We start from the raw sequence: 8,603 nt of genomic DNA, 5'->3' as shown, positions 1-8,603 counted from the left end.
CTCATATATCATTGGCTACTTCTTATCATGGAAGGAGCATTACAAAGTGGCATGCTTTTTTAGATTTTGTCTTTAATTCTTATTGGTTGATTTGTAAATGCTTGTCCTTTTTGTCTCTTTTTTCCTTTTTATGTTTTTGTCTTATTATGAATTACCTTTAATGTTTCCTCTATAAATAGAGGCTGATTATCATTGCAAAACTAAGTTGATGATAAATGAACAAGTTTGATAGAACTTATCTATTTACTAAAATCTCGGTGTCTTTAAGAATCTTTGATTCCAGTGACTACGAGTGGTTTCTTTATCAGTATATGTGGTGTTTCTTTATCAAACATTATGGTGAAATCCCAAATCTTCATTTCTGAGTTTATAGTTGTGGTGGAATCTTTATCATCTATAATCGAGGGGTGTGGAGTGTTTCTAGATTGCTGATTGTGGTGGTATCTTTATCAATTAGGATTTTAGATTCTTAAATCTTCGTTTCAATCTCTGTAATTGTGGTACTTTGCTTTATCAGTTGTAGAGGTGATTTGGAGTTTTTCCTTGATTCTAGTTGTGGTGGATTTACCTTTATCATTTAGGGTTGGGATTCTCTATCTTGGTTACTTGTTCGTGAGTGTTTACACTCTGTTTTACTGGGTTTGTTGTTCAAATTTTTTAGATCTGTTGGAGAAGAAAGCTTTGAGTGAAATTGCGTTTTTAAAAGTGGAAATTACGCATCAGTACTTCACATCGACTATCGAGTTTATGATTAAAGTGAAAGTTACTTTGTCTACCTAAACTCAAACGGATAGATCTTGACCAAAGTTTAAATATAGATTGGATATGATTCAACTCTGCACTTGTTAACACATATTTCCTTATGAGGTAAGGCTTAGTGTGTCAACACGATACTAGAAGTAATCTAGCTTCAGGTGGGTGAGTGTTGCCGATTGATGTTTGCTCTTGGGAAATAATCCCTGCAGACCCGGTTCACAAGTATAGAAACTTGTGGGGTGGCTTCATCAATCTGTTGTCTGTAGAGCGTAGAATTGCTAGCCGGATGACTTCTAGTGAGAGAAAGTGCTAGAGAGAGAGGTGAAGTCTCTGCTCTCAAATTTGTCAGGATGTCTGAACTGTGTAAAATGACGACCCAAGGGGTCTATTTATAGTGTCAGATCCACCAGATTATTCGGGGATACGTGTCAGTTGATGATACGTTCTGTTACTTGTGATCCGAAATTTATGCTGAAAGTGGCGTTCTCCGGCCAGGGCTTACGCGCTAGGCGGCCTTCAGGGCTTATGCATGACGGAGCAACCTGTACAGCGGAGAACGCTGGATGGATAATTCTACAAAACTGCTGTTTCCAGTCTTCCTGATGCTACTTTTATGCAACCACTATGCCTTTTGTGCGTGTATACGATAGGATACACCATTAAGTCCCCCTAGTTTAATGACTTAAGCGTTTGAAAAATGATTAAGTTGTTAAACTTTTGATAACTCTTCCAAAACAAGCCTTTTCATTGCCCATTTGTATCGGGGAAGACATTACAGGCATTAAATGCAGACGAATTTTACTGACGCTGTGATGATTAACTTTAAATGGTTGAGAATCTCCACGCGCCTGCAGCTGTAAAAAGTGTCACTTCGTACCCCACGTTTAAACTTTCCCGTACACGTGTCACAATCGTGTCCATAAAAATTGCATCAATGAACTCCTATATAAACCGGCATAACCCTTTTATCTTCACTTTTTTACCTTTGCCAAGATCTAAAAAGCATATTTCTTCCCAAATCTTCATCGCTTTCCCCATCCTTCAACTCTTTAAGGTCTATCGTCTTCCAAGGTCAGTTATACCCTATCTTGCTTGTTATTTCTTAGTTGTTGATACTTTTATACTTTATTGTCATGGCTTCTACACCGAGTACTGGCCAATAACACGTAGAGCCTTCTTCTTCAGATGCTCCAGACATTCCAGAAGTTAGCATGATGGCTTCATCACTAACAGGAGAATACTTAGACGGTTTGAAGATTGCCTTTCGCCATCTTAATCAATACAACCATGTTCTTCCTACCAACAGACAAACTGCCAACCATCCTCCTGACGGAAAAATTACTTTATAATCCTTACAACTTACTCACGGCAACCTCCGTGTTCCCCTTACTAACTTTCTCCTTCGTCTTCTTAGATATTATAAGGCCTGCCTTAGCCAAATGCATCCCCATGGCCTTCAAAAAATTATCCTTTTTAAAATGTACTGTAATGCTAGCAATATTAAGCCTCGCATTAAAGTTTTTATCTCTTTGTTTAGAATTCGTACAATTAGCGACTGCTGGCTTACTATTGATAGTAAACGAAATACTCATTTTGTTGGTACAAATAGAGTATCAAACTTGAAGGACTAGAAGAGTCCATTTTTCTTTGTTGATGAGACTGTTATTCCGGAGGAGTATTTCGTTGTCCGGAAATGGGGTGCTATTGATGCTGGTGTAGGAAAGGGTGTTAAGATTTCTGCCGCAGAGCAGCGAATAGTAAATAGTTTGAAAGAGCTCCGCATTCCACCCAGATCATACGAGAAGTATGAGGGGATTCTTGTGCTGTGTAGAGTGAGCCAAGAATGGCCAAGCACTTCTGTGTCAGTACTCCGTAAGAAGAATCAGGGTAGGATGTGATATGATCATCCTAATATATATATAAATGATTGTCTATTGTTTACCATGTTTGCTTATATTGATGTCCATGTTTAATTTTTGCAGCCAAATCCGAGATGTTGGTTCGCTCTGCTCTTTTATCTGTCGATCTTGAGGATGAAGTGGAAATCACTGACCGTGCTAAACCTGCTAAAGAGCTAGAAGCAGAGAGGGCTGCAGCTGAGGCTAAGGCTGCTACTGATGCTACTGCTGCTGAAAAGGGGGAAGAAATCATTGTTAGCAGTTCTGACAGTGAGTCTGAATCTGAACAGACAGATACTGAACGGACAGCGGATGACACCACCACCGCCGAACAGCAGACATCAGGCTCGGTTGACATCACGGGTGAAACAAACCCCAATCCTCCTCCAATCCAAAAGACAAGGAAGAAGTGCATAGGCTCCAAGAGGGCAAAAAGTACTGAGGGGGAGCCAAAAGCAGAAACGCAGAAGAAGTATGTCCATTCTGCTCTTTCTTGATAATGCACATATCTTTGCTTATAACTGTTTTATTATTCATAATGCTAATTTGTTTATGTTAGTGATTTTAGCAGAGTCTGATTATAGTCAAGGGAAGGCTACTGAAGGTGATGAACGGAGGCCGGAGGAGAACCTTGAAGGTGAAGGAGATAAGGGTCTGAAAACTTCTGACCCAAACTTTACTCCATTTAATGAATCCGAATTCCATGAGTCGAGGATGGAGGACGACGCCTCCTATCATTCTACACCTCCCAGCTCTACTATCCCTCCTATCACCTCATCCAATGTGCAAGAGCCATCTCTTCCTGCTCATGTGAGGACGTTGCAGGCCATCATTGAGAACCCTGCTACTAAGGACAGAGAATTTTCAACTCTTCTTCAGGTATGAATGATAAAACTTCCTGCATGTATATGCTTGCAATTTATTTATGTGAGTTGCTTGAAATTAACCATAAAATTTTTCTTTCACAGGGTTATGATATCCCTGAGCTAAAGCCCCATTTCGCCGCTCTCCGCTCTGAGCAGCTCAGGGAATCAACTGCTGCAGCTCATATATTGCTGACAAACCATCTGGATTCCATGCTGCAACTGTAGAAGCAACAGGAGTCCATACTTGCCTTTGCCCATACTGAGATTGCTCAAGGTGCAAATGCTCGCAAAAGAGCAATTGATGCTGAACGTGCCTTGACTGATGCTCAGAATATATTGAAGGCTAGAGAAGCTGAGCTGAAAAGTGCTCAAGATGCCGCTGTTTCTCTGCAAGAGGAGAAGAACATGTTGGTGGATGCTGAAAAGAAAAAGTTTAAGGAGGAGCAGGTGAAGGTGAGTGAGCTAGAGAAGGAGTTGAGTGCAGAAAGGGAGAAGTCTGCTGAACTTCTCCGGAGGGCGGAGGAAGGTGAGGGTAACTTTGCTTAGCTTAAGAAGGGTATACCGGGTCTGATAGCTAAGGTTCTTGGGTCCAAGCTTGTTGGGGACCCCTACAATGATTATGTTGATGCTATGCGCACCCATGCCATTTCTGATGTGACAGATAAATTAACCAGACGCCTTACTCCAAACCAGACTCTCCCTGCTGCTATTGCTAATCTGATGATTCCTGGAACTCTGGAGAAGGTCAATGAAGCAATGGACAAGTTGGTTAATCTGAAGATAGATGTGTATGATGAAGTATGCAGCAGGGAGGAGTCCTCTGCTTAGGATGTGCTTAATGTGGAATTTTCATAAATTTGTAACTATTTGATGAACAACCGTTTGTAATAAATTTTGACAATTTGGATGCCATAAATATGTATTGCTTTAATGGTTGTGTCTCCTTGCATACTTGCTCCAATTATTTTGTTGTTTCCTGCTTAGAACAAATCTGTGATGCACTGAAGCATATAATAAATTTGTTATGTACAATTGTACATTGTATAACTGAGCAAAGTACTTAGAAAAGTATTTAAGGTAATTCATTTTTAGATGTTTTGCTTTGTTAACTTCAGCTAAATGAGCAACATATCAAAAATTCACTTTGCAAACATTATGCCTTCAAACATTCAATTGGATATTTGTAGTTTTTTATACTCTTTCCGTCATCAAATTAATGAGGAATAGTTATGAAGTATTCTTTGAAGAGTGACTATAAAATAATCTTTCCGCCATACGCCTTCCGTCCTAAAGTATATGAGGAAGAATTTTTAAAATATTGTGTGAAGATTAGCTATGGGTTAGTGACATATCCGTCATACGCCTTCCATCATTATATGAGGAAGAATTGTGTAATATATTTGGCCTTCATAAAATATAAACTTCTTTCATTCTGTGAAGTAAGTTTTTTATAATGTTTGTCATGACAAGTATCTGATTTTTTGTATTTTGCCTCGGTGCGTTCTAGTAAAACTTTAACGTTTTCTAGCCGATCTCTTGTGCCTTTGCTGGCCGGCACAAAAGCTTCCGCCGTCGGAGGTATAAAAATACTCTCCTTCTGAGGGCAGGATATAAATGCAATGTTTTACATTTGTCACAGGCAGCACTTTGCATAAGAAAAATATAAAATTTTATTGATCAGTACTGTGCAATACATAAACAATTGATGAAGAATTTAGGTGGATCAAGCCTAATTAGTACATCATGAACGTTTAGTGTATGCAATTGAAAACATAGGCACTGTAAAGATGACCACAATGGTCTACAGTAAATTGATAAATTTTGTTCTTCATAAATGCTAACAAACTGCTCTTATTGAAATGATAAATTTTGTTCTTGATAAAATGCTGGAATTTGTTTCTTCAAACACCAAGCACCTAGTGCTGTCCGGCCTGAACACTTGATCATGGTATAAAGAACTCCTGAACCTCATTCTCCCTGAACAACCGATTACGCCTCCTCTGATTCATATTGCCTTCTGGTAAGTTTGCAAATGTGGATTGTTCCCTTGTTGGTGCCACATACTGTGAGTGTATGGCGGCTACTCCGTTCGGTGTTGGGAATCTGATCTCTGCATGAGCCATTGATGTTGTCGCTCCAAATTTAGCTAACGCTGCCCGTCCAAAAAGAACATTAAATCGAGAGTTTCCATCCAGAATAGTGAAATCGATTGTTTCGGTTCTCAATAGTAGAAATGTTCCCAAAACGACCTCCAAACGAACTCGCCCCATTGCATTCACTGGCGCTCCTGTTAGCCCTGAAACCTTCAAACTAGTCCGCCTAGCTCTAACCTGCACATGCCTTGGAAAATCCTTGAAACAATGCCAATAAATGATGTCAGTCTCACTGCCTGTATCTGTGTAGATATGGCTGATGAACTTGTTTGCAATTTCTGCTGAAATGACCACTGGCTGAACGGACAAGGCCCAATTTTGAATTGGTTGAAAAATGATTGGGGCATATCTCCAGCTATCAACATTGTTATCTGACTGCTCACCGTCCTCATAGTGACTTCCATTCAACCACACCATTTTGATTACAATGTCTGGAGTTGACTCACGCTCTGTGATCCAGTCTCCGTACTGGTTTCTGTTATCTCTTCCGCCATACTCTTCCCTTTTTCTGTTATCTCCTCGACGACCTCTTCCGCCATCATTCTTCTACCATCCAAATTTCCTGCGAGGATCATTTCTTCTATATTGTTTTCCCGGCAACAAGTGGTTTAACTCTCCTGCTTTGATCTTTGCGAAGATTTCTCTCATCGGAGATTTGCAATTATCTGTATCATGACCCCATGCCTCATGAAAGTCGCACCATAGCTCACTTTTTGGACCCTCTCTTTCTTCCATAGGTGTCGGAGGATTGAAAGTGGTCCGAATTGGTTCGGTGAAAAGAATCTCTTTGGGAGTTTTGGTCAGCGCCATTATCAAAGGATGCCTCTCTATTGGCCTTCTGTTATGATGAAAATCATTAGGATGATTGTTGCCTCCCCATCCACCATTGGAATTGTCATTCCTCCTCTAATTTATGTCAAAGTACCGCCCTCCGTTGTGCGGTTTGCTACTGCCGCTTCCATCAAACTTGCTTAGTCCTCGCTCACCAGCTCGAACATGTTTTTGTGCAACTTCCAACGCCTGATGCAGAGTTTTTGGCAAGTCATACCTTAACGCATGGACAAGTGCACTAAACCGTCGTTGATCCAAATAGAAAATGAAACCAGATACTAGCTGAGATTCTGGACAATCATGTATCTTCTGTGTTTCAAGTGTGTATCGCTTCATAAAATTACTCAAGGACTCATTGTGATGCATTGTGATCTCATGTGCATCAAGATGTGTCAAAGTACAGCTTTTGATACTGCATAACAAACTTTGCACGGAGGTCCAAATAACTTGTGATGCTTCTTGGCGGCAAGCTAGCAAACCATTCACTTGCCATTTTCTGCAGCACCATTGGAAACATATGACAAGCAACCTCGTCATCCCAATGTTGTAACCTCATTGCACCCTCAAACATGGTAAGAAAATCTTCAGGATCCGTTGTACCATCATAAACTCCAATTGCCGGTATGCCAAGATTTCTAGGCAACGGATAGTTAACAATTTGATCAATAAAACATTGAGTAGATTCTGCCATAGTTGATGGTTTTGTAGCTTGTTCTCCAGTGATTAAAGCGAAAAAATTATCCACAGCCACAGCACGGACAGCGGGCTGCGCTAAGCGTTGCTTATACTTTGCCGGAGCCGTCTGCTTAAAGATGTCATTTAAAAGCAACACTGCCTGCTTCTCAGACATGAACTCATCTTTGTTAATTTCATCATCAAAATCATTATTAATATAGCTCAAGTCATTATCATCCTCAGAATCATCAATAAGACTCCCCAGCTTATCAAGTAGTCGAAAAGGTATAAATGACAGACACCGCTGTGGTTGCATCAATGGTCCCCTCTCTGGATTAGTAACAAGATTTGAAAGCCTTTCCGCACTTTTGGTTGTGGCTTCTTCGACTACTGGCCTTTTCTCTGAATTAGTTGCCAAACGTTGAAGCCTTTCTGCAGTTTCAGCAACTGTTTCTTCAATCGTACCGTCCGGTGGCGGAACAGGTACATCTTCAACAGTTATCATGTCTTCAGTTAATGGATTGTTGACTGCTTCAAGTACAAATGGGGCTTCAGTTGTTTTTGTTCCTTTTCCGTTTCGCGTGTTCTTTGCATTAGTAGATGGCGCCATTGTTAACACCTATTTTCTTATGAGGTAAGGCTTAGTGTGTCAACACGATACTAGAAGTATTCTAGCTTCAGGTGGGCGAGTGTTGCTGATTGATGTTTGCTCTTGGGAAATAATCCATGCAGACCCGGTTCACAAGTATAGAAACTTGTGGGGTGGCTTCATCAATCTATCGTCCGTAGAGCGTAGAATTGCTAGCCGGATGACTTCTAGTGAGAGAAAGTGCTAGAGAGAGAGAGAGGTGAAGTCTCTGCTCTCAAATTTGTCAGAATGCCTGAACTGTGTAAAATGACAACCCAAGGGGTCTATTTATAGTGTCAGATCCACCAGAATATTCGGGGACACGTGTCAATTGATGATACGTTCTGTTACTTGTGATCCGAAATTTATGCTGAAAGTGGCGTTCTCCGTCCAGGGCTTACGCATGACGGAGCAACCTGTACAGCGGAGAAAGCTGGACGGATAATTTCACAAAACTGCTGTTTCCAATCTTCCTTATGCTACTTTTATGCAACCACTATGCCTTTTATGCATGTAAATGATAGGATACACCATTAGCACTTACTTAACTTGTATTCATGATTGAATGACAAGAAAGGAAGACTTGCCCATAGTATATGTGACAAGTCACTTTCATAAAGCTAAGTCTAAGATAATTTAATCACTTTAAACTTAAAGCATTTTTCTAAGCAATTGCACACTTTCTACATGTAACACTAATTAAGAAACAGTCTAACACACTTAAAGAGATCGAACCGTTGCATAAACAGCTATTTTATTTGAACTATTGCAAACGGTCGCTACCACAGTCGATCGT

The sequence above is a fragment of the Rutidosis leptorrhynchoides genome, chromosome 7 (assembly GCF_046630445.1).
Source record: "Rutidosis leptorrhynchoides isolate AG116_Rl617_1_P2 chromosome 7, CSIRO_AGI_Rlap_v1, whole genome shotgun sequence".
NCBI lineage: Eukaryota > Viridiplantae > Streptophyta > Magnoliopsida > Asterales > Asteraceae > Rutidosis > Rutidosis leptorrhynchoides.
The sequence above is the reverse complement of the archived record's forward strand: the minus strand, read 5'-3'. Positions refer to the sequence as shown.